At 37.5% G+C, this 27,432-nt stretch overlaps 1 protein-coding gene and 1 long non-coding RNA gene across 4 annotated transcripts in view; one reads left to right on the forward strand and one right to left on the reverse strand.

Moving 5' to 3' along the window:
- Window positions 1-3,082: 3,082 nt before the first annotated feature.
- On the reverse strand, window positions 3,083-19,304 carry LOC145984543 (uncharacterized). 3 transcript variants are annotated; one of them, XR_014441349.1, is made up of 5 exons: window positions 19,084-19,283; window positions 11,541-11,643; window positions 8,751-8,880; window positions 5,474-6,143; window positions 3,083-3,404 (listed from the first exon to the last, which is right to left on the reverse strand). It is a non-coding gene; the product is annotated as an uncharacterized LOC145984543 (long non-coding RNA). The 3 variants fall into 3 exon arrangements; XR_014441351.1 differs by lacking the exon at window positions 5,474-6,143 and having other exon boundaries at window positions 19,084-19,304; XR_014441350.1 differs by lacking the exon at window positions 8,751-8,880 and having other exon boundaries at window positions 19,084-19,290.
- Window positions 19,305-19,553: 249 nt separating this feature from the next.
- Window positions 19,554-27,432, forward strand: part of LOC145984544 (U1 small nuclear ribonucleoprotein C-like) — a 103,796-nt gene continuing 95,917 nt past the window's right edge. The window contains exon 1 of the mRNA XM_083118194.1: window positions 19,554-19,644. The gene's annotated coding sequence lies outside the window, so the exon portion shown is untranslated. The remainder of the gene's footprint in view (window positions 19,645-27,432) is intronic.

A 27,432-nucleotide genomic window follows, 5' to 3' on the forward strand; every position in this document is an offset into this window, starting at 1 on the left:
CCATTTGAAACTGTAAATCTGGTTCTAAATAAGTTAAATTCTGATTACTAGAATTTGTCAATTTGACAGGAATACACAAATGAGACCTAGGTTTAATTCTAATTTGTCTGGAAGTTACAAATTCTGGCACATATAAATCCCTGATCAGACTAGCAACTTTTATGGATACGTCAAAGGTTTTTCTGTGTTCCGTCCTTAACTGGTTCCGCGGAGGAGTACCAAATCTCCTCAATGTGAGTCGATTTTGATCAAAATCCAAATTTGCTTTATGAGCTCTTAAAAAACAATTTCCCAAGATTGTCCCATGTTCAAAATTTGGAATCATCCGAAAAGGATGGGTAAAATTGTGGCCGTTTATTGCAAATGTTAACAGGACAATCTCCTTAATTTCAATTTGTTCTTTTGCTACTCCCCTTATGGCCATATGAATTTTAAAACGTTTGGCGGTTGAAGGAATACCTCGATAACTGGTAACTGATACTTGACTTCCGGAATACACAAGAAACCTCTGACGTTGTCCCCCTAACACTGCGTTAATGTAAATTAATTCCTCATAGGGGAAAGTAGAGACTGAAATTTGTTTTCCAACAAAGTCTGCGCATACGTCTCTTCTATGGGCAGTCACTGTTCGTTTAAAGCCTCCTTGTTCTGAAAACAAGTGGCTGCTGAGTGATTAGGGTAGTTACAAATCGAGCAGCGTGGTTTCCCCCATTGCTCTTCCCTGTCTTCCTGGCCTTGCCCTGCTGAAGACGAGGAACCCCGCGAGTTCTGTCCGCGGAAGTTTCCACGTCCCCGCCATTGTTGGGTATTGCCATATCGCCTATTGCGATCTGAATTGTTGTTATTATTAGGGCGTGCATTCCTATACCCCCTATTGTTCTGTGGTCGTCTATTATTGTTACCCCGGTAGGAACCTCTATAATTGTTTCCTGTCTGATAATGCTCTCTATAACATGGGTCTCTAAATTGTTTCTGACTAGATGAATCGGTGCCAGGGTGCTGTTTCTGATCCTCAATGCTATCCAGTCTAAAAGTAAGACTCGCTAATCTTGCTTCCAGACCAGTTTCCTGAGCCTGGACTTGAGCTTTGTTACTTGGAGGATTATTAGCTAATTTCAATTGCTCGACCTCCTTTTGCAAGGCATTGAATCTTGCTTCGATCCCAGAAGTAGGTCGCGATTGTGCAGACTCAGCAGTAGCCAGATTGTTATTCTGTAATAAAATCTGCTGCTTTTGCGAAAGTGTTGGTGCACTGTGCAAATAAAGGAATAAACTGTCCCTTTGATCTTCGCACCTCAGCTCTTTCAGCTTGCGCTGCCTCATTAAAAACTGAAGCTTTTCAAAGGATTTTAAATCTTTAAGCAACACATGCACTGATTCATACTCTTTATGATGGATATCCTTCATGTAATTCACCTGCAGTCCTAATATAATCTGTTTAATCTGCTGTTGAACACTCATTTTGGGGTCTGCCTTAAGTAAAAGTAGCTGCTTGTCCCTTGCATAATTTGTGACTGGCTCAGTTTCCTTATGCAACCTGTATCGAATTTGTTCCTCGATCTGGAGTTGATCCAAGGAACCTGTAAAGTCATCCTTAAATTTTTGTTGTATATCCTCGTAGGACCTATCTTGATTTTCTGGAACATCTTTCCAAGTCTGATACCATCGTAGAGCTGGTCCGGCCAGGAGAGCTGGGAATAATTCCTGCTTTCTGGCGCTGTTCCAAACATTTAAGATGGCAAGGCTATCTACCTTGTCTAAAAATTTCGAAACGTCTTCCCCGGCTATCCCCTGAAATGGGATACCCTCTAAAATAGTTGGGGGAACAAACTGAGACTGAGCCATAGTTGCAGATTGTGTTGGGCCTAAATCTCTAATATCCTGACCTTGGTACTCTAATTGCTTTTCCTTTTCCTGTTGTTCTAATAACTGTCGCTGAAGGCGTCTAGTTAATATTGGGCTACGTTCAAATTTGGGGGTGGAACTTGCAGTTGGACCGCTGACATCTAAATTAAAACTTGTAGTTCCTCGTGCTATATCTAATAATTGGTCTAATGTTTCATCGAGTTCATCAGCAAGGTGAAAGCTCAACATCTATCATGGCATATATAAATTCTTCTCCCCCCATTAATGTTAGAAACCTTTAAGCCCTATGTATTTTCAAAATCAATTGTGGCAAGGACATACCAAAAAAAACTAAATAAGGGAGCAAAATTTTGGGGTGGGTTTGAATTTAAAACTGGTTATAAAAACTAATCCTTCAATTTTAATTTAGTTCATGGTGAAATAAATGAAAATCCCAGCACCTCGACCACGTGTCAATATTTGGGGTGGGGTTGAATTTAAAAACTGGTTAAAAATTAACTGCAACTCTTTTCATTTCCGAAAAAAAAATGAAAAGGCTTCAAGCACTCCACCACGTGTCATTCTAAAGAATGAGGGGATCTGAACCAGTTGTTTATGCAATTAATTGCTGGGGAGATGTAAATTACTCATCATTCATCCTCTGATGAGACCACTCGTCATTGGCATGATGAGTTAACGCTTGGCAATGCGAAAGGTACAAAATCACACTAAGGAACTAAACTACAGAAAAGACAATGGTCACTCGTTGGGTTTTGTGAACCATTAAACCTGAATCATGGCTGGGTGTTAGGATAATTACCTGTCTATCTGAAGTCTTTAGCTGACTAAAATATGCGAAGTCCTTTGTTAGCTTGTCCACTATGCCGACCAAAGCGTTGTTCCACTTCTCACCTACTGCCTTGCTGACCACCTCTTCTCTCTCGACTCAATCCCAAAAGTCAGTCCCCTCTCAGCTTGTCTCACCTCTATATTACTAGGCCATCGCGCTCTTCCTCTATGCCGAATCGTGTTATTAATTGCCACCATGCAAACCACTGACTCTATAACCAGAAGTATTACCTGTTTCCTGAATGCTCAGGAGGTTTGCATGGCACAACACAATGCATTGTAAACATGCCTCAGAGGTGGAGACAACCGAGAAAAACAAGTGAATGCCCAGGTCAACGTGAAGCGTTCAGAGAGATTTAAATAAAATAAACATATAATCTTAGGGATTGATACGATATTTAATCATCTTTTTACAATGAAATATAGTACTGACAACTAAATTGAGACATCTCAATTCTGACACAAAGGTACTATACACTCAAATTTAAAAAAAGGAAAAACTTTTCTAGCTAAAATCACTGGTGTGTTTAGTATGAAATTAAATACACAGTCAAAATTGAAAGACATTTCACATGAAATGCAAAAGGCTCACAATTAGTGTGAATTGATCAGACAAAATATGCACTAATGTTAACAAAAAAAAAAAAAAATGCTACTTAGGAAGAAATTCAGTACAAGCCAATCTGATCAATAGATTCCTTATGGTTCATCTGGAAGGAAGAAGAGATTTATTTATAGTCATTTAAAAAAAAATTCATAACATTTTGTAGGCGCATTTTCTAATTTTACTTTTGTATCATTGTCAAACATGCCACATACCCAGGGGTAGCATGCACTACCCCAGTCTAGGGGTGTGGGTGGTGCAATATATATTTAACATTTCTGTAAGTTGTAACCAGCTTTGGCTAGATCTCTAATGTTTTCTCCTCCTACCAAGATAATCTGCATTTATTACAATAATTAAATCTAAATACATCAGTTGTATTGAATTTAAAGTAATTGAATAGCCACCATACCAAATTTTAAGCCAGTGCCCATAGATATTTTGAGAGAGAGAGAGAGAGAGAGAGAGAGAGAGAGAGAGAGAGAGAGAAAGAGAGAGAGAGAGAGAGAAAGAGAGAGAGAGAGAGAGAGGGGACTGTCTCTCTCTCTCTCTCTCTTTCTTTTCTCTCTCTCTTTCTTTTCTCTCTCTCTTTCTTCTCTCTCTCTCTCTCTCTCTCTTTTACTCTCTCTCTCTTTCTTTTCTCTCTCTCTCTCTCTCTCTCATTTAAAATTGTTAGTTCACATGATACACTATCAGCTCTCTATGAATGAAACAAAAGATAATTAATTAAAAATCTCAATTTCAGAAGTAATAGCAAAAAACAAATTTAAAATTCAATCAAATTCTTTGTGAAATCCTTATAATTAGTCTTTGGCTGCCATTATTAAATTCTAAGTTTTAATAAGCAGATCTTGAGTGAAAGTCACAAATAATTTAAAAAGTTTTACTCAATACCTCCATGGCGGTATGCAGGACTTTTTTTTCGGAAGGGGCTGGAATTTTAAAGGTGGATATTAAATAGCTGCATTCTAGGGAATACACACAATTTCATAATTCCATTTTTAGCCTTAGTTTTTAAGGTGTATAAAAATGGTAATCATGGGAATGGTAAGGGAAGATTGCATTTACAACTTTCTTTTCCCAGAGTTCTTTCCTGCTTTCATTTGAAGAGTTTGATTTTCTTAAAATTTCAGGAGGGACTGTAGCCCCGACAGCTCCTTCTGCAAACACCAGTGTTACCAAGAAATCAATGGAATATGAAATTGGGAGAATATTAAAGATCAAAAGTAGGGCAAAATTTACAAATTTCTGAGGTTGCTATGGTCAAGCCATATAGAAGAAATACAAATGACACTGTCATACATTACATGCTATATAATGTAAATATATTAATATAATACTATTTCCTTCAAATAAACTTGAACAAATTTCATTCAGAACTTTTTTTTTGATCAGACGCATACTTTTCGAAATAATTTGTTGTGTCAAGCTAAAAAACTCACCCAGTATTGTAGCTATTATATAAGTAAAGAATAGCATGGGTAGAGGTTATAAGCTCTGTTGTAAATTAACACTGTTCATGTGAGAAGTTGGTGAAATGAAAGGGAAATCGAGGTAGAAGGAAATTTTTGAGGAATTTGTTTAAGGTGTCATCTCAGCATTCATGTACATTGAATCAGGAAAACAATTGATTGGTTGATTTGGTATTTTAGGTCCACTTTATGCACAGTAAGGCTAATTAGAACTGGACCTACAGTTTAAAGTGGGATTTGAACCACTATGTGCCTCCAGTGGGTATCGAACCAGAGACCCCTTGATACCATCGGGGAGGCCGGGAAAACACTTGAGAACTTTAGTCAGGAACGTTTGCTTGGGATTTAAACCTTTGGACTTGTGAATACGAGCTCCTCATATAAACCACTCACCTGAAGTTGTTGAAGGAAGCATGCAATATATATTATCCCCACACCATGTGCAGTCAAAAGAAATTGACCATTTACATGGAATTATTGAAACACATGCTAAAATTATTAGAGTCGAGTCTATAACCTTTATTGACAGACAACCTTGTGCAGTATTTAAATGGTTCTCTTCTACCATTATTTGGATTTCAGTAACAAATATAAATTTCATGAAAAATGTGTCTATATTGATTCCACATAAACAATAAATTTCTCCTGACTGTACAGTATATGACTAATATTAAAAAAATACAAATAAATAGGGAACACTCACCAGACACTGGAAAATTTCTATAAATGTTTCAGATGGCATGCTGCATTGTCAGTGGTAGAAAAAAGATGCTGAAGAAGCAGTCGCGGTATTGCAGCTGCTTGTGTGGATGGGGAGATAGAAATCAGGATTTGGTTGAAAGAACAGTGGTTGTTGAGCCTGAGGTTGAAGGAAGGTGTTTTTCCAGGTAAAAACCACCACAGTTGTTGCAGGTAAAGCTATATAAAGGATTTTTCTTCGACAGGATAAGTTATCAGTAGCAGTGTGAATCTGGAGGTTTGGAGAAGTGATGAGGATTGGGAAGGTTTTCTTGCCTGGGCCAGATGTATCTGTGGGAAGTAGGGTGCTGGTTGTATGATGATGGAATATTTTGGACCAGAATGTTGCTGAGGTTGAGGGGATGCTTGAAAGCTTCTCCTCTGGTGCCAGGATCACTGTAAAAAATGGGAAGAAGGAAGTATGGGGTATGTTTGATTCTGGTGAGGTGGAGGTGGTATTGCAGGACAAGAGCACGGGGTTGATATCAGGTCTCTTGGTGAGGTGAAACACCTCTATATTGTTGTTTGGCTACCAGGGTAGAGGGATAACCTTCACCTACACAAAGCCTTGGTCTGAGAACTCTGGCACATTGGTACAAGAAACAGAAGTCTTTCATAAGCATTCCATGGTGGTACTGGAACAGAGAGTGAATATTAAGATAGTACCAGCACTGAGCTTGTCTTAAATAAAGTAAACTTACCCTAATCATAGTTTAAGAGTAGATAACATTTGGATAGAAACTGATGGGATTTAAGTAGTTCATCAACCTCCTCTTAATAAGTCTGTGTCATTGCAGTATAAATGGCAATTAGTTTAATTGCAAATAAATGGAAAACTGCTCAAAATGTTCTTCAGTGCATTACTTTCAAACACTAGGTGCGAAATGTATCCCTTGCAAATCTTTCTTTTTTTATGTTTGTTTGTATTACTGCCAATTAACATTGTAATCTAAACACAAAATGACAGACTGGGGGGAGGGGATGGGGGGGGGGGAGAAAATTTGATGACTCAAAACAAATTTCAGATTCAGACTGTAGAGAAAACTGTCAAGAAGTGCTCCACATGTTCAAAAAAATAATGGCTAAATAGACTACACCAAGTTCTGTTTCATCTTCAAAGTAAAAAAAAAGTAAAAGTGAAGTAATCGCCTGTGCTTTCACCATGCCATGAAGGTTTATAGGTGGTGTGGAGTTAAAGCTCCACACTTTCTTGATCACAGCCGAAGGAGGGGGGTTGATGTGATCAGCACCACACCACAGGCTGCCTTTACCCTGCAGAGTTTCATCCAGGTACCCACTTTATAGGATGCTGGGTAGGCACCAAAGCTGCTTGAACAGGTGGAAAAAATTCCAGTTTTTCCCTGACTGGGATCGAACCTGGGTCTTTTGCATGGTAGGCAGGGAAAAGTAATAGATAGAAGTGCCCAACAAAAATAACAAATGTCTCAGCCTGTGAAGGATTTGTGAATAACAATCATCATAATATCGATATGACAGACATAAGGGGTATTGGACCTATTTTGTGTATGGTCCTACAGTGCAAGCTAAAAACATTTCCCCCACAACACTAACTAAGCTAGCAGTAAATGGAAAACATTCATAAATGCATTAACACACAAAATCACATACTCATTGTATTTCCATACGTGCACATAATTATCAATATATATATCATTTTCTTATACATTTGTTAACTTCAGTGGACAGTACCAGTACATCGGAGTAAGTGACAGACTTCAAAATTAACTGGTGGACTTAACACATTCACACAGCAAGACATGTGTCGTGAATTTTAATGTATATGCATAATCACATATTACAGCAGTTCAACAATCAGAATCTCTATAATTACACATACAACCCATTCCTTTTTCATCATTTTAATAGTATTTTCTATTTTTTTATGTCCACCGTGCAGGTATTTTGCTCGAACAGTATTCGGTAGATCACTTGAACCCGTAAGAAGCTTCAACACAAGACTCCAAAAGAGACTTTCTTCTTCACTTCAGTGCGAACAGTCATGTGCTCTTTGATCTAAAGTCAAACTTTATTGTTTATTAAGAAGTGCTTCAGTATAAGTGTTTGTTTATGTGTACAGAACGTGACTGTCTCTTGTCTTCACCCAGTGCATGATGGGACTGTCGACTCACAGCAACAGTCAGCTGTTATGGTAACGTATGTAGTGTGATGAGATGATGTAAGTATTTGGACAGCTCATTAAATAATTTCTTTCCATATGTCTCAGTGTCCTAATTTCTTGTAACTCGTATCAATAATTGTCATTACTGAACTTGGCTCGTGAATAAAGACCAGCGAATAAGGACTTGAATGGCCTTCTCCACTGGCCAAATTACTGGCCGTTAACAAAACATAAAACACACATGTATCTGATATTGAACAAATGTCAAGTGTTGTGTTTATTTTCAGGTCTGTTGTACGTAAGCAAAAGCAAACATCTATGCGAAACTAACATTTCGAACCTACTTGCCATTTTTCTATTATAATGCTTTAGATTCAATGCACCATACTTCAACATTGACTGACAACTGAGGGCAGATATGAAGACTTTCACAAATCATTGGTTAATGGGGAAAGAGCTTCAAGAATGAACACCTGCACACAAAAGAAATAGGCAATTTTATGGTACTGAGGAGGGGGTTGAGACTGCATGGCAGCAAACAGAAATGTTATCTTTCCTATGGCTGTCTCTGCATACCCAACTTCGAATTATATCAAAATAAAAGGTTCAAAAATTTGAATTACATATTAACCTAATTTTAACATTGATTTCAATTGCCAATTGCTCAAATTACCAAATAATTGGAATTATCCTAGTTCAAATTAAAAAGAGTCCACTGGATATACATGCACAAATATTTTTGAAAATACTGTTTTGGGGAATAGTTTAAAGGGTAGCAAACTCTCTTATCTTGAACTCTTGAGGTGGGTGGTGCTAGTGCTTCAACCCCAAAAACTCATCCGTTTGGCTGAACCAGTGCAAGATTCAAGACTCTATTCACTGAAAATGTGTCACGCAATGAAAAGCAGATTGGAAGGACTTGACCCTCAAAAGTTGTTCCCACACGGTATTTACACCACCAAGTGCAGAGTGGTATATAAAGTTGCATTGCAAGAATATTACAACCCAGTACATCCTCTGCACTAAAGGTTCACTGAATTGCATGTGCTATGTGCCATTGTAAAATTAACTTTAATAAAAAAAATATATATTTGAAGCATACCTTTAAACCAGTACGTCACTCGGCGGGTCTCCTTTTTTATCATTGAACTCAATTTTATGGTTCGTTCAAAATCAAATGTCATTTTTAACTGCTTCTTCCATTTGCGGTCAAACTGGCATAAAGTTCCCAGCTGCAAAAAAAGTTCGATATCATTATGTGTTTGTTGTTTGTACATAATGCACATGGCAAACTAGTGAACCAAAAGATCATGATGCACTCACATTTTTCAATTCAATTCAATCAATCAATAATTACATAGATCATTCACATCTCCATCACATAATCTTCTGTGACTTTCAAGGAATCTAACTTATTTCTGGGATCGAAATGACCTTTGCAACTCTCACTGACACCATTTATTACCCACCTCCTATTGAGTCTCTTTGCCACTTTGAAGTGTTTAACAGTTGAAAGTTAATAGAAAAATCAAAAGCTTGTCACAGTATAGCTACCAATTGGGAATAATGTGTAAACATGTAACAGGTGTGGACAATGTGGGAATTTTTTCTTAGCTCTATTTTAACATGAAAAGGCAGCAAAACTAATCTTATTGGTAAAAAGTCATGAATTTCCAAGTTTGATGCCAGTGTGCTCTCTTTCCCCACTGCTCTTCATAACTACAATGGAAGTTCTGGGGAAGGAGATAGAAGTGGAAGAGATGAAGGCCCTGTTGTTCCCTGATGACTTGGTAATAAGGGGAAACAGAGAAGAAGAGACAGCTTGATAGTTGGGATGAGGAAATCAGAAGAGCAGGAATGAAATTCAGTGAAGAAAAGAGCGAGGTGCTAATAACAAGAAACAGAGCCAGAAATGACCCAATAATAACGATTGACACAGAAGAGTTGAGGGTAGTGGAGCGCTTCAAATATCTAGAAAGCATAATTGAGAGACGTGGAAGAATAGGTGAGGAGGTAAACAGAAGAGGACAAATGGGTGGTGGACTATATCAAAGTGTTTGAAGATTAATATGGATGTACCTATGAAATGCAAGAAGGTAATATACAACACATACTACGTGCCAATAATAACATATGGAACAGAGACTTGGACAATGACAGAGAGAAACTAAAGAAAGATGCAGGCAGTGGAGATGAAATTTTTAAGGAGTATATTTGGGAAGACTAGAAGGGATAGAATAAGGAACGAGGAGATCCAACAGACAGTGGTGGTGGTGAAGCATTGGACAGGATAGATCAGGCACAGATGAGATGGTTCGGACACATGAAGAGGATGAATGCAGAAAGAGCTTACAATGCACAAGGAGTGGGAATAAGGCCCAAGATGTCGGTGGAAAGAGCAGATACAGGAGAGTGTTAGGAGAAGAGGACAAAATTGGAACACCATGAAAAGAGAGGAGTGGTGGAAAACCAGGAAAAAATGGGGAGGCTTGACTTCTATGCCAAACCAGCCAGAGGCAGGAAACGGCGAAAGCTGATGATTGTTTATTGAGTGAAAAAAAAAAAAAAAACCTGGTTGAGTAACTTATTCTTCCTACTGGGTCCATAACTTTTGACAATTTACACTCTATAAGTCTACAACAAATGATGTATGTGAAGGAGGGTATTCTATCTTGATGACCATCTGAGAACAAGTAAGTTCATTCAACATTTATGATGGAACCCACGTCAAGTTGGTTGTGTCCCTCTGTCTGAGCCTATACACCCTGGATTATCATCTCAGACATTGTCTTATGTCTACGAAAACCCATTCAACCATCCTCCACATGTGAATTAACAATAATATTAATGAACACCAAATCATGAAGTTATTAATTTTGCCCATTGACTTGTACAACAGCTAAATATGTTTATGTGTAGTCTGAGTTCACAGACAAAATACGCGAGTCTTTCTGTTCAGCGCTCACCTTAAAGGATCTCTTGAATTTCTGGGATTTAAACAAAATTTCAGGAGCTCAGGGAGAACATCGCCCCCTCCGGCATTGCGGCTGCTATGCCACTGTCACACACGAAGTGGGCTTACATGCACTTAAGCATGTGGTTATCATGTATTTTTGTATTTATTTTAACGTGCCTCACCACAGAACAATATCCACTCTTGAGTGTACATGTAGGTTCAAATGTTCATAAAGGATAATTTCTGATGTAACATCATTGTTCAATGGACACATATAGTCTTTGTTCAAAAAGCTTGTTTCTCAATTTGTTCCATTTGAAATTTATAATATACAACTCAATTTAAAATAACTAAAAAAAAAAAATGTTTTCAGGTCAGAGTAATAGAGGAACTGTACTCGAGAATCTTGGGGGAATGCGTAGCACAGCTAGACAACTGCCACTGTACCTCCACCACTCAGTTGGACACAGAACGTCACTCAAAGAAATTTAATAACATTGGCTTCAAGATCCATGAGAAAATCTGGGCATAAGATTCCTTGCTAGCGGTTAAGTATTTTCGTTTGGCAGATGTAAAGGAAGTATTTATTTGCATTCATTAAACCTTTTAGATGGAATCTGGAACATTAGTCTTGACTGTTCATTTGTCCTTTGGATGCCAATGAGAACACTTGGTGTGTGATATACAAAACAAATGAGAGGCTTTATATTATGATCCTATTTTTCTTTCAGCTTCCAACATTAATAAAATCCCGCCCTTTGAAAGAAACAATTTTGTAGACAAATCTCTACTTGTTTTGAATCTTATGTTCTCTGCTACAACAAGGATAGTATCCACCAATCGTAGCAAAGAGGATCTGAAAGAATCTTGTGAGTCTAATGCTCAATATTAACAACAGAAAATAATTAATTTCAAGAAATTACATGTAATACATACAGACAGCTTCCTCGCTCTCTTCCTCTTCTCCAGTTCATCGACAGTCAGTTGGTGCTTTGATACTAGCTTCATTTTGTCCCAAAATAACAAGCCCTTACAGAATCTGCAGAGGAAACAATGTTCACAAATGATTGATGCACTTCAGTGTTACTGGTTATAATGCACATTTTTACTAAGAGAATTTTAATTTTATTAATCAGGTTTGCTACCCTTTTCCCCCTACAATGATACTCAAATGTAAGCATGTACTCTAGTGATCAATATGAGCCAAGTTAAGAGAACAAACGTGCAAGGTGTTGCTCGCTTCGTCATTTAAATGTGCATTTGTGGGGAAAATTGCATAATTTCACTGTGAATTTAACATTATTCTAGTGATTAAAGTATATGTAATCTACCATGCAAGTAACATTCTAAGAGAGCAAAACACAATACATGAAACAGCACACCCAGGAACTAGAAGCAGCAGGAGTTCTCATACACATTACTCTGACATGCTGCAAATCCATAACAGGACCACAAGTTAAATTCCTGGTGGATGAATATTGCACACAGTGGTTCGAATCCTACTGTAAACTGTAGGTTTATTTCCAATTAACCTATCTTAGCACAATGTGGACTTATTACTCAAAACATACATTTTTGGATACTGGATTCATTCCTCCTCATCTACCCTCTAAGACAGCAAATGTGCTTAATATCAGTCTTAAAGATCATTCGCCACACCCCCTATAGGCCTTCATGGTGTGGTGCTAAGCACAGGGGAGCACTTTACCTCTTTTACCATACAATATTTTGAGTGACATTCTAAAGAAGCCCATTCATGAGAAATACATATCTACATGCATGGGGAACTTTCATTGTGTCTCCCAAAATTTTGTATGAATGCTGGGTAATCGTTTTGATTGTTTTATTTTGGAATTCTCCTATCAAAAAGACTAATTATAGTAAAATTTTGGCTATGATTTTTACACGAAATCTGAACCTTCCTTAAGTAAGGGGCACTTTTTGGATTTTGAAAAAGTTATTTGTTGAAAAAAAAAATATTAGGGAGAATTCACACCGAAGAGACATGTGAAACGGGAGTTTCACACCGAAGAGACACGTGAAATGGGAGTTTCACACCGAAGATACAAGGTGCACATGACACTTGTTTCTTTGCTCAGTTTGCATGATGATACCAATATCATTGCATTAATCAGTTTGCTAGTCACCCGAAAAAATGTAACAAGATACATTCTTACATGTAAATCACGTTGTGAAAATTGTGGTAGTTACCGAAACTCGGGACAGGCATGTTGTGCATGAGAAAACTGCGAAACAATATGCACTGATCTCAAACTGTATATGCTAGACTTTCCAGCCTGAATGAAGGGAATACCTAAACACTAGAGAAATGGTTATCAACCTTCGTGCAACCATGACCCGGTATTTTTATAAAGGCCATGTACCCAGCCCAAGAATTTTCCTCGTAAATACCATTACGGTAACTAAGAATGAAATTAAATACTGATAAATAAATTCTGACAAAATCATAAAGAGTAATAATAGTTTGATTACATGAAGGATTATTGACATATAAAAATATGGATGATGAAGTGGTAATGTCGTCTCCTTGTAATTAAGTGATCCTGGTTTCGATAACCAGTGGAGGCACATAGTGATGCAGTTCCCACTTTAAACTGTAGGTCAAGTCCTGAGAAGCATATTTGTGCATAAAATGGACTTAAAAACGGAAAACTCACAACTCAAATATGATATTAAGATTATGATAGTTGTCAAGCACTTTTCAAAGAACCTTTCACAGCTCAATATAGTTGATACGAGGGTACCGTACCAGGTCGCAGCCTGGTGGCTGAGAAACAATGCACTAGAATACTTTACCATATTTACTGATTTATTTTGGATTAAAGTACCTCCATACACTGGGTTTTTAAGTAACAGCAGTCGCATTGCAAATGGCCACAACACAGCCCCTTTACATGATATTGAAGGCAAATTCAGCCGATAATTGCATCAAAAAACTTGATTAAATGAAAAGAACATTGTGTTTAAATCTAAAACATTGTACATATTGATACTTTATTATATCAACAAATTTAAGGTTAAAACATGATGCCAGTTGTACTCTCTTCCAGATTCTAGTTGGAATGAAGCATTCGCTGTGCATATGCAAACAACAAACTGAGGAGACAAGATGCATGGTATTGAGAAAAAGGCTCAGTCCAAGAGACACATGCGACATGTGCAGCTTTTTGTGTCTATTTGGTTCGAAAGGTTGTATTGATTACTGAGGGTTTGCTTCTAAGCGACACGTGTTGCATGTCGTGTGTCTCTTTGGTGTGAATTCTCCTAACACTCTCCTCTATCTGCTCTTTCCACTAACACCTTGGTCTCTCCCTAAGGGAGAATTCACGGCAAACAGACACGAAGGTTGAGAACTATTTCTCTAGTATATTCACTTCAATAAAGCTCGAAAGTTTTGCGTATATAGTTTGAGGTCAGTGGATGTTATTTCTCAGTTTTCTCATGCGCAACACGCCTATCCTGAGTTTCAATAACTAGCACAAATTTTACGTGATTTACATGTAACATCGTCACTTGTTATGTTTTATTCAGGTAACTAGTAAATTGATTAATGCAATTATATTGGTACCATCATGCAAACTGAGCAAAGAAACAAGTGTCGTGTGCACCTTGTATCTTCGGTGTGAAACTCCCGTTTCACGTGTCTCTTCAGTGTGAATTCTCCCTAATATTTGTGTTTTTTTTTTCACCAAATAACTTTTTCAAAATCCAAAGAGTGCCCCTTACTTTAAGGAAGGTTCAAATTTCATGCAAGTGAACCCTCAGTAATCAATGCAACCTTTCGAACCAAAGAGACATGGCAAAATGCACATGTTGCATGTCGTGTGTCTCTTGGACAGGACCATTTTCTCAATACCGTGCATTGTGTCACCTCAGTTTGTTGTTTGCATATGCGCAGTGAATGCTTCATTTCAACGAGCTATATTTAGACTCTAGAAGAGAGCCCAACCAGCATCATGTTTGAACCTCTAATTTGTTGATATAAGAAAGTATCGATATGTACAATGTTTTAACAATGTATTAAGATTTAAACACAATGTTCTATTCGCTTTATCAAGTTTATTGATGCAGTTATCGGCTATGATTTGCCTTCAACGTGTTTTGGCCATTTGCGACATGACTGCTTTTATTTGAAAAAGCCAGCATATGGAAGCACTTTAGTCCAAAATAGATCAGTCAACATGGTCAAGCATTCTAGTTCATTGTTTCTCAACCACTGAGCCGTGACCTGATTCTGTGCCCTCGTATCAATTGTACTGAGCTGCGAAAGGATCTGCTAAAAGTGGTTGACAACTATCATAATCCCAGTATCATATTTGAGTTGTAAGTTTTCATTTTTCAAGTCGATTTCATGCACAAATATACTTCTCAGGACTCGACCTACAGTTTAAAGTGACACCCATGCCACTGTGTGCCTCCACCAGTTATCGAACCCAGGACCACTTAATTATACAAGGAGACGACATTACCACTTCATCATCCATATTTTTATATTTGTCAACAATCCTACATGGAATCAGACTATTATTACTCTTTATGTTTATGCTAAAATTTATTTATCAATATTTAATTTCAAGGTACATGTTAATTCATGCATAAAATCTTAAACACTGAAAAAGTATTTATGAGGAGACTTTTTAAAAAAAATACCAGGACATGGTTGCATGAAGGTTGATAACCATTTCTCTAGTGTTTAGGTATTCGCTTCATTCAGGTTGGAAAGTCCAGCATATACAATTTGAGGTCAGTGCATATTATTTCAGTTTTCCTGTGTACAACATGCCTCTCCCAAGTTTCAATAATTTGCACAAATTTTACAGCACAATTTACATGTAACAATGTCTCTTGTTACTTTTTTGGGGCAATTAATAAATTGATTAATGCAATTATATATGTACCATTATGCGAACTGAGCAAAGAAATGTGTCGTTTGCCACGTGTCGCATGCATGTTGTCTCTTTGTTGTAAAACTCCCCTGTCACATGTCTCTTCGGTGTGAATACTCCCTTACATTATGCAAACATGCTCACTTTCCATGGACAAGGCATTCACCATTGATAGAAGCGACAGTAAGTATTGTAGACTTGTTGGAATGAATGTACAAGAATTGGAACCTTAGTAGAAAGCATTAATGGATTGTAAGAGAACTAAATCTGGCCTGCCTAACCTAACCAAAATAATAACTAGAATTTATATTGAAATGCTAAGCAAACTAAACCTGACCTGCCTAACCTAACAACAAAAGCATTTTGGGTTATTATTAAAATGCTAAGGAAACTAAACCTGAACTACCTCACCTAACTACGAAATAATATATTGAACAAAATCTTCAAACATTTGACATCAAGAAGAAAGTATTCACCAGAACACTGCACAGTAAATGACCAGATTCCATGAACCAATACTGGAAACCCCTTCATACCTCACACATGTGATCTAGGTAAGAGGGGCAGTTTACAACTGAGATGATAGTAAATGAATGGCTGTTGGCAAGTACAGAATTATATAGAAATACATGGAAGTGAAAAACCAGTGTCATGCAGTAAGTAATTGCTAAAACTCCACTGCATGTGTTAACAGACGTAAATAAAATTCGAACCGTGTAAAAAAATGCATGATGAAATCGTAATAAACAAGTTGAGTTTGGGCCAGGTGTAGTTCTGTTAGCATTGAAATAATATCCATAAATGCTTCCTAACCTACATGCTTTTGTAGTTAGGTTTATGGTAACGGTTCAGATTGTTTGATGATTTTTTTTAAAATTCTCCTAGCAGAAAGACTAATTATGGTTAAAAATTACCTTACCCTGCCATGCATGCTCCCCACAGACAAGGTATTCTCCCTTGATAGAAGCGACAGAAAGTATCGTAGACTAGTGGAAATGAATGTAGAAGTAATTTCGAACCTTTATTTTCTTTAGAAAGCATTGAGGGGTGTTATTTTAATGCTAACCATGAGAGTATTTGTTCGTAACCAACACGAGGCAAGACTGCAGAATATGGGCTTAGGAAGAACGCGGTGCATATTTTTTTGGTAACGTTTTGTAGTTAGTAATTGGGAAAAGTAAGTTTTAAGGTGCAGAAAATTCTTTATCTTTAAAAAAAAAAAAAAAAACTGTCCAGGTTGGGCAGTATTGAAATCGTAGCAATGAAGGAAACGGCATATTCCTGCACAAATCTAGTGAAAGCAAAAAATGCTCATGTTGTTAGGTAGCTAGGTTTAGTTCAGTTAGCGTAAGTAATAATTAGTCATTGTATTTATGCTAATGAAACCTAATCTAACAGGCCTAACCTAACATTGTAGGCATTCCTCGAAGAAATAATGAAAGAAACTCTGCGTAAACAATATGGACACGAACGAATGGAGAAATGCATTGCTTTTAGTAGCAGGAAAAACATTTTTCATTGTATTTATGCTAATGGAACCCAACCTAACAGGCCTAACCTAACATTGTAAGCATTCCTATTCTGAAATAATGAAATAAACTGTGCGTCTGTGGGTGGAATCCGGAGCGACAAATCAACTCGAATGCTGCGAAACGAAGGGTCTCACTTATCGCACAACACTTGAGTGCGAACAAATGGAGAAATGAATTGCTTTTAGTAGCAGGAAAAACATTTCTTACATGCAATAATATAATAGTAATCGTAAAAGGAACACCGGAAAATGGAAGTAGAAGGTACGTACTTTCAAGGGATATAAATTTTGTTCGTCTATTTAGAGGAAAAAAGAAGCCCATGTTCTGCAGTGAGACCCAAGACGATAGTAAATGAATGGCTGTTTGAAAGTACAGAATTATATAGAAGTGAAAAAGCAGTGTCAAGGAAACATGCAGTAAGTAATCGCTAAAACTTCGCAGTATGTTTTAACAGATGTAAATCGAAATCGAACCATGTAAAATTTGCATATGAAGTATGATGAAATCACAATAAAACAAAAGGAAACTGAGCCCTAAACCAACTTTCCCTTTGCATATTTCAATTACTCTCCATGGTAACACTTTACTATACCGGAGATGCATTTCTTCAAATTTACAGGAGAAAGTACTTACGCAAATCATTTTCTGTAGCGTTGTTGATGTTCGGGAATGTAGCTTTGATCCATTTTAATGCGAATGCATGTGGTTTTCTACGAAAATCTATTTCCGATGCGCTATTGCTGCTGCCGCCATTTGCTTTCTGCACGAGAGCACAATACGTGCTGTTGCTGCTGCTACAAGATGACATGTCGAGAATTTGTCGTGAAGTTGTTGCCGGGTGTGGAAGATGCCGTGGAATTCGTAATTCGACAAGGAATCTTGAAGAAAGTGGAATGCAGGACGTGAAGGGTTAAAATTATAATAATTCCGTGTACTTTCTTTCATCGAGAAAAACCGATGTTGTCTGTATATGCTAAACTGAACGAAAGGAGTGCTAATGGAACCTGACCTAACAGGCCTAACCTAACCTAGTACGCATACCTCATCCCCGTGATGGTTCGTGGGGCTATCGTGAATTTTTGGGCTAACGTCAATGGTTTTTGGGGCTACCCGTGGATGGTTTGTGGAAAATAAGGAACAACAGTAAGTACTCGTTAATGTAAGAAATAGACATTATTTTCGTTACAAATTCATTATTTCACCTAAAGAAATGTTCTACAATGCCGAATAGTACGTTAGCAATGTAAAAAATTGCGAAATAAATCATTGATAGGTGTCTCCGGTATAGTAAAGTAGTACCCTCTCCATAATTCCACTTCAGTGTTGGTAAGTTATATGCTTTTATTAACGCTAAATAATTGACTTGAAGGTTAGGCAATTTCTTCTACCACTTTGGTCGACTAGATATACTGTCATCGAAGATTTGTAATTCTGTACGTCATTTAAGCATGATGCCTGCTCATATCTTGCCATTCCACAAGGTTGAGTGGCACTCACAATACTGGATGTCTACATAGATACTGTCTTTCCAATAATTAAATCGATAATGGCGTTGACAGTTCTCCTCATATTAGAAACATATATGATATATTTCATGTGTTTGGTCATTTTAGCTACTGACTGATGAAAAATTCACCACGATGTCTTTTGTAAAAATTACTTTTCCAACTTTTTTGTAAAAAAATATCTTTTGACCTCTTCCATTAAAAAAAATACATCGTATCTAAACTGGAAGAACAAGAATTAACACAAAATTTGTGTTTCACAACAAAAATAGTTTTTATTGGGAAAATCAGCAAACGTGTTTCTTACTTTGATAAAAAGTACTGTTAAATTTGCGATGGTCGAATTCACAATCAAGAAGAGTGCATTGAACTTTTCGAAACAGTCGTTTACGCAAAAGTTATCTTGTGCTTTCCGGCTGATAGATATATAAAAAAATCATAACAAGAACTCATAAGTAACAAGTTTACACGGTAAATAACCTAGTGTATATGTTACAAATAATGTTAAACTTAAGATAAAATAAAAATTACTTACCTTCATACAATAAGTGAAAATCTTATTGAATTTGTTTCCATAACAACCAAGACGAGACGATTGTCTTTTTTTTATGGGCCCAATAGATGAAGGTAATAAAACGCAATTAAGTAAGAAGTTAAAAACTTACGAATATCATGCTATTTTTCAATTTATTGCTATCAGTTTTCGGTAAAACAATAATCACTTTTTTCTAATTCAGGAAGTAATAAGACGTGAATGACGTGAATGTTAGACTTCGAACTTCCATTTTCCAACTGAACGGTGTAAAGGATTTTTTTTATTATTATGCTAATGAAAACGTTAATTTCAACAATTCTCCCTGCATCTAAGTTCCAGCTGTTGAAGTCCACTTTCAAAGAGAAAATGTCGAAACACAGCCTTGTCGTTCGCATTACTAGTGAAGTTATGTAATGCATTTGGGGGAAAATAAAGGACAGGACTTGCTCCTCGTGTGTGTGTGTGTTTCTGATTGGCACCAGTCTGTGAACGGAGGTGTAGAACGTACAAGGATAAAAACTTTTACATTGTAAATTACGTTATTTATTTGAATAAAATCATGTAAGTAATGTACGAGATTATTGAAAACTCATTTAAAAATATACAAACATTATTTGTGCAGTAGTTTTTGATATATATATATGTACATACTTCAGTATGGATAATGCACATGATCTGTGATCCCTAGTGGAACAGATCGCTTTGGTCTTTTCTATTCTCATTTTGTGATTCTTAGCAAATATACTGAATACGCGTATATATTTTTTTTTCGGTATGACTCTTCTTATATTATCTTAACCGCTTTAATATTCAAATTTTTTATGAAAGTTTTTAGTCTCAGGTTCGATTTCCGGTGTGGTCAATTCGGACTGCTGCTGTGCATAAAATGGATTTGAAAACTTTGGAAAGAGAGTAGGAGGGGTCACGATACGTTTTGGGTACATTGCGATATGAATCCCACTGAGATTGAGACAGAAAATCCGGTAAATTTCTCGTAAAGGACAGACAGCTGAAACTTGCTAGTTCATTTAATTTGAATTTACTATTATATTATTGCGCGTAAAAAAAATTTTTCCTGCTACTAAGAGCAATGCATTTCTCTATTCGTTCGCGTCCATATTGTTTACGCACAGTTGCTGTAATATGTTCGGGGTCTTCCTCTACGCACAAGAGTTTTGCTACTGTGTGTTCTGACGTCAGACGAGGAATGCCTTTGAGGTTAGGTTAGGCCTGTTAGGTTAGGTTTCATTAACATAAATACAATGAAGAATTATTGGTACTACTTTACTAAACCGGAGACACCTATCAATGATTTATTTCGCAATTTTTTACATTGCTAACGTACTATTCTGCATTGCGGAACATTTCTTTAGGTGAAATAATGAATTTGTAACGAAAATAAGGTATAATTTAACAATACAGGGAATTTCTCCTATTTGTTTGAAATTTCAGATATTTCCTAATTTGGGTCTCCTAATCACGAATCTGCACTTAAAATTTGGCGCTCACGTATAGAAATTCCTGAATTATGGCTAGCCCCACGGACCATTGGCGCGTGGTTAGGTTAGGTTAGGAAACATAGTTAAATTTTAGGGTCGTAGTAATATCAGGAATATATATATTGCGTTCTTTAAGTATTCGAAATGGAAAATCTTGAAAATCTTGATAAATAATGAGCAATTGTGCATTGTCGGTTGCGATGACTGACCCTCTTATTTTTGCAAGTTTGACACGTGAGCGCCAAATTTTAACTTCAGATTCGTGATTAGAAGCCCTAATTTAGTGAGTATGCTGAATTTCAAACAGAATGGAGAAATTCCCGGTATTGTAAAATCACTCCGAAAATAATGTCTATTTCTTACATTAACGAGTACTTACTGTTGTTCCTTATTTCCCACAAACCATCCACGGGTACCCCCAAAAACCATTGACGTTAGCCCAAAAATTCACGATAGCCCCACGAACCAACACGGGGACGAGGTATGCCTACTAGGTTAGGTTAGGCCTGTTAGGTTAGGTTCCATTAGCATATACGGACAACATCGGTTTTTCTTGATGAAAGAAAATACACGGAATTCTTTTAATTTTAACCTTTCACATCCTGCATTCCACTTCTTTCTTCAAGATTCAGTGTCGAATTACAAATTCCACGGCATCTTCCACACCCGGCAACAACTTCACGACACATCCTCGACACGTCATCTTGTAGCAGCAGCAATAGCGCATCAGAAATATGTTTTTGCAGAAAACAACATGCATTCGCATTAAAATGGATCAAAACTACATTCCCGAACATCAACAACGCTACAGAAAATGATTTGCGTAAGTACTTTCTCCTGTAAATTTGAAGAAATCCGTCTCCGGTATAGTAAAGTGTTACCGAATTATTCTTTGGGATCAGAGAACTAAACCAAGCTAGCCTAAAATGAAAATGCTTTTTCCCGTGATGTCAGAACACAAGGTTGCTCAAGTGTTGTGCGATAAGTGAGACCCTTGGTTTCGCTGAATTCAAGTTGATTTGTTGCTCCAGATTCCACCCACACACACACAGTTTCTTTCATTATTTCAGATGAGGAATGCTTGCAAGGTTAGGTTAGGCCTGTTAGGTTGGATTCCAATAGCATAAATACAATGAAAAATGTTTTTCCTGCTACTAAAAGCAATGCATTTCTCTATTCGTTCGCGTCTATATTGTTTACGCACAGTTACTTTCATTATTTCGACGAGGAATACCTACAATGTTAGGTTAGGCCTGTTAGATTAGGTTTCATTAGCATAAATACAATGACAAATTATTATTATCCTAAGCAGCCCATATTCTGCAGTCTTGCCGTTTCCTTTTGCCTTCGCTAACACACAAAATGGTGGTCAGAGTTTCACTACCGTTCTCAGAGTACAGAAAGCGAAGTAATATGACCCAATGAATCAATCTCTCTCTCGTCTTGTAATCAAGGGGTCCCGGGTTCGATACCCGGTGGAGGCACAAGTGGTTTGGATCCCACTTTGAACTGTAGGTCCAGTCCCGATTAGCCTTACTGTGCATAAAGTGGACTTAAAACACCAAATCAAATAAAAAAAATGAAAACCACCCCACTGCAACCAAAAATACCTACTTAGCCCCACAAACCATTGACGCATAGCCCCACGAACCATTCATACAGGATGACAATTAATGAACTAGCTATGTGAAATAAAACCGTCATAATTTCTGAACGGTTCGCGTGATGACATCCAAACTGCATGGCTGGCCACAGGGCATGATGGGAATTCGTATGTGCATGCGCACACAACGTGTTGATGTCGGCCATTTGCAAGTGAAAATGTCACGGTACAGCATGCAGGAGCGTATAGCACTTGTGAAGGCCTATTATGCGAGCAATAACAGTCCGATTGCGGTGCAAAGGAAGTTTGCGACCGAGTTAAAGACAACCGGTCCAAATGTGCTAACAATCAAGAATTTGATTTGCAAGTTTGAGAGAACAGGTAGTGTTTGTGATGACATTGTTGGCAATGTCGGCCGACAAACAAGTGTGAAAACACCTAAAAACATCGCGAAGACACGTGCTGTGTTTCAAATCAGCCCACGGAAATCGATCAGACGAGCTGCACAACAGGTGGGAATCAACCGGGAGACCCTGCGACAAATTGTTGTTGAAGACCTGCATTTCTTCCCATACAAAATTCAAACCCATCAGCCATTAAGCCCTGTGGCCATGGTACAGCGGTTGTTTTTTGCCAGCACTATTGTCCAGAGAATTGAGGAACAGGAATATGATGTGAATATGGTTTGGTTTAGCGACGAAGCCCACTTTCATTTGGATGGGTTCGTCAATAAGCAAAATTGGCACATTTGGGGGACTGAGAATCCGCATTTCTCAATCGAGAAGTCTCTCTACCCTCAACGGGTGATGGTGTGGTGTGCAATGTCCAGTCATGGAATAATCGGTGCGATATTCCTTGACGGCACGGTGACTACTGCACGATACGTGACTGTTTTGGAAAATGATTTCATACCCATTATCCAAAGTGACCCTGATTTCGACAAGATGTGGTTCATGCAAGACTGAGCTTGACCCCATCGGACCATGAGAATGTTTGACATCCTGGAGGAGTATTTTGGGGACCGCATTCTGGCTCTGGGATATCCAGAGGCCACTGGAAGGGGACTCACTTGGTGCCATATTCCCCGGATCTGAACACATGTGACTCATTTTTGTGGGGCTATGTTAAGGACAAGGTGTACATAAATAACCCCAAAACCATTGCCAAGCTGAAAACTGCCATTCAGGAGGTCATCGACAGCATCAGTGTTTCGACACTTCAGCGGGTCATGCAGAATTTTGCTGTTAGTCTACGCCACGTCCTCGCCAGAGATGGCAGAAATATCGAACATGTCATAACCTAAATCCGAATGTCTGTAGTGCCGTTTATATGTGCAATACAGTTTGTGTACTACGTGGTTTGTCACTAATTTCCATTTTATTTCATATAGTTCATTAATTGTCACCTGGTACATAGCCCCACGAACCATTTCCGGTAAGGGTAGGTTAGGTAGGCTCACGTATAGGTTACAATTTTGGGATTACGTCATCACACACAGGCTTCATCCACCTGGAAGTAAATGGATGCAAGAGCTTTCGTGCATCGATCACACATTTATATCGAAAAATAGAGGATTTACCGGCAAAATTCAATGAACGATGCAAAAAAAACACCCGAACTTCCTGAAGTATAAAGAAACTGCATTCGGTAGTAATTTCTCCTGTAAATTTGATGAAATCCATCTGTCCCTTACTAGAAATTTACCAAAAATCCTTATTCGTTATGTGCAATGTGAAAAGCACATATTTTGATTTCCAATTGGGCCCAAGTTTCGATTGTTTAATTATGGTACGCACACAGTTTTTGATTAGTTCGGTTTCTATTTATGTCTTTTAGCATATACTGCAGAGTGTTAGTGATTTACTGATCATGTTGCATGTGTTTTGGAGAATTGTTTTTCCCTCTTCCCTCTACTCCTGTATATATTTTTGTTGTTGTTTGCCAGCAGCCATTCATTTGGTCTAGTCTTGAAAACAGACTGCTGCTGCTATCTATTTTATGTGTGGGGAATGCAAAGATGTATTTGCCGTATCTACTCTAACTCAACTCTCACAACTGAGTTGGGTGATAGGTGGTGAACCTGTGTCACATTGGAGAAGGAGCATATTCGTCTGTTGTAGGGGCTGAAACTATACTGTTTCCAGCCTTAAAACAAAGTAGGTGTGGCCAATAAGTTGCCGAAATTTGTATTAATGCAAGCGGTGCCCACTTTCTATTCGCCAGCACTTGCCCCTCTCTCCCAGCACACATGTTAGCTTCAGTGTGAGTATTTTCCACAATGTTTCGAAACTAGAGTGACTTTTAAAAATGTGCAAATATTAGTTTTTAAAATGAACACTGCTGTAAATATGAGAGATGAAGAAAATATAATAAAATAGAGGTAAACACTTGCCAACAATGTCAGTTCTCATCAATGGTAAAATACCATGTAAGAAGAATTCATACAGCTGGCTGTTTTAGCAGAGTGGTTATCACTGTGCGCTACGACGCCGCGAGTCCCGAGTTTGAATCTTGGCCTGGGCATGGATGTTCTTCGTGAGTGTTATTTCATCAATTTCACCATATCATCACTCATCCTCATCCTTGTGATTAGCCAAGTGTGGCAGAAATGCGAAGTAAAATAAACCAAATGAATCATGCAATAATTTAACCAGCGTAGACAATATCATATCCATGAAAAAAAAACATCCACTTTCCTGCTGACGGTAGCAAGTACAAAATTGGCTAAAATGAGCCATCCGTGTTTTTGTTTGGCTGAATTTCCTTGAGGACCGCATAAATGCTGGTTTTTAAGACACCTGTTCAGAACTTAACGATTCAACACAATACTCTGGATTCACCGCAATTTTGGTATCACCACGTGTTCAAGGTTTCAAATGTAGATGTTTTGTAACACTTGCTGTTGAAGCCACATCAACATTCAATGATACTTACAACCTATAAACACTACGCAAAATCTCGAGAACCACCACATGGCAACGGAGAGGAGTGCAGGTTTTGCAGGGTCTAGGGGAGGAAAGCTATAAATAGCCATGTGATTGAGGGTAACAGTGTTTCGGAAGATTCTTGGCCATGAGAAGTAGTCTGTCCAACTATATTATTTTTTCCCTTATGAATTAGATAAAAGAAATGTGAAGGTCTTATTACGTACACGCGTGTTGGAACATTAATAAAAGTTTGTAGTTGCGAAGTTGGCTATATAGCAATTAGATATGATAACAGCTTTGGAATATTACCGAATTGTAACGATGTTTCTATAAAGGTCAGGTAGCAACACTGAATGACACAGTTTGCCCATCTGTAACGCCAAAAGCTTGTGTCCCCACCCTCTACAAATTCCTTCTTGGAAGCAGTTGCCAGTGTATGCATCTGGTATTTTTCTTTGACAAGCTGGGGAATTCAGGTTCCTGAAATCTGAGCATGTTTTATGTGGGAAGTAAAGGAAAGGAAGCGTAGGTGGTTCATTTAATAAATGCTAAAGTAACATTTTGTACGATTTTAAACATCACTGGTTGTATTTGCACCAAGGTTTCCCTACAATATTTTGCAGTGTGTTGATTTTACCATTCTAGATAAAATGCATGAAGTTGAAAGTACTGTGTGCGTGTTTGTGGTATATACATCAACATGTGTGAAATCGGACTGAGAAACATGACGTAAAGTACGAAAAATACAATAGCTACAAAATTACCTTCTTGTTCTTTCTTTTGGGAGATACATATCCATTAATGGCAAATTGCATGAGTAAATCCCAGACATGAATTGGATATTGATATACATTCAGATCAAGAGTATATTCAAAAGGTAGTGAGTGACCTTGCTGTGCTAAGCATGCAAATATGACACTATCATATTTTATTTTGCTTTATAGGAATGCCAAAAAAGACACTGAAATACATGATATAGTAGAAGTTTGTTTTCTTCCCACTTTCCTTGGCTGATAACATTGCAGCGAGTGTTCCAGTCTTGAGTCTAGCCTAAAGATATCATATCATAAATGGTTTTTGGGGCTATGCGTGAATGGTTTGGTTTTTAATTTTCACTGTTTGCCTAACCTAACCTTCCGTGAATGGTTTGTAGGGCATTTTTTGGTTAAGAAGTTTGGAAACACTGCATACCCACTGATGATCCACGATGCACCAAGCTGTGCCCGCCATATTGTGCCTTACGAAAGTGAAAAATGAAGAACAATAAATTCTCGCAATGTGAAAAATTGAAATTATTCATTTAAATATATATAATTCTCATTTAATCTGTTCATATTAACATATTCGGATCTGGCTTCATAAAACAGCATTTTTACCTCTGGTCTGCGGTTTTTGGTTGGTTTTCAAAAAGTCCTAGAAAAAATATTTTTAATTTGTTTTTATTTACCACATATTTCTTTTAAATCTACAAAACTTCCTCTTTTCAATGAACAAAAATTTGTTAAATTTTCTTTTCATTTTCAGAAATTTTTGAATATTTTTTTCAGCAATGTTTTGTGAAAAAAAAGTACAACATTGTAACAAATGTTAATATAGAGATATTTTAAGTTCATGATCTGGAAATTTCAATAATTAACAATGCAAAAACTACATAAACTATCAATACATCTTTTGAATCTTGCATAAGAATACTACTTATGTGCACATAACAAAAAATAATTACAAATTATAGGTAATTAGCTTTTGTATGAAAAAGTTCGAAACATTCAGGAACACAGAGAGCAACGTCACAGCTGGGGCAGTAAAATGTTGTGTCTTTTTTGCCCACTTGCCAGTTTCTTTTTTTTGTGCCTGTCTCCACAAACTTTACATGACCTACAGGGCCTTGACTTTTTCTCTGTAGGGGGGATTTTCTTTGGAAAATGGCAGCCTGTTAGCCTATCTGCTGTAGTTGACATTGATGTTTGACCTTGAATATCTTTGCCGGCTTTGATCAGTAGCGCTTCCCCTACTTGGATGATGAACTCTTCCAGAGCCATATTATGATTTTCCCTGTTTACTTTCTTATAAATTACATACACATTCACCACTGACCTAATAAACAAATGGAAAACATCTTTTTCCACCATTTCAATGATTTTGGTTTGAAAGGATAGTAGTTCACATGTTGATCGGAATGATCAACTCCAGTCTTATTATGATTATAATCCAATACAGCATCTGGCTTTATTTTCTGCACTCGACCTCCCTTACATTTTACCAACACTTCTGAAACAGTAGCTCCTTGTTTTGTGCTAATATCAGTACATCACGAGTGTCC

The sequence above is a fragment of the Lepisma saccharinum genome, chromosome 2, assembly GCF_977018435.1.
Source record: "Lepisma saccharinum chromosome 2, izLepSacc3.1, whole genome shotgun sequence".
NCBI lineage: Eukaryota > Metazoa > Arthropoda > Insecta > Zygentoma > Lepismatidae > Lepisma > Lepisma saccharinum.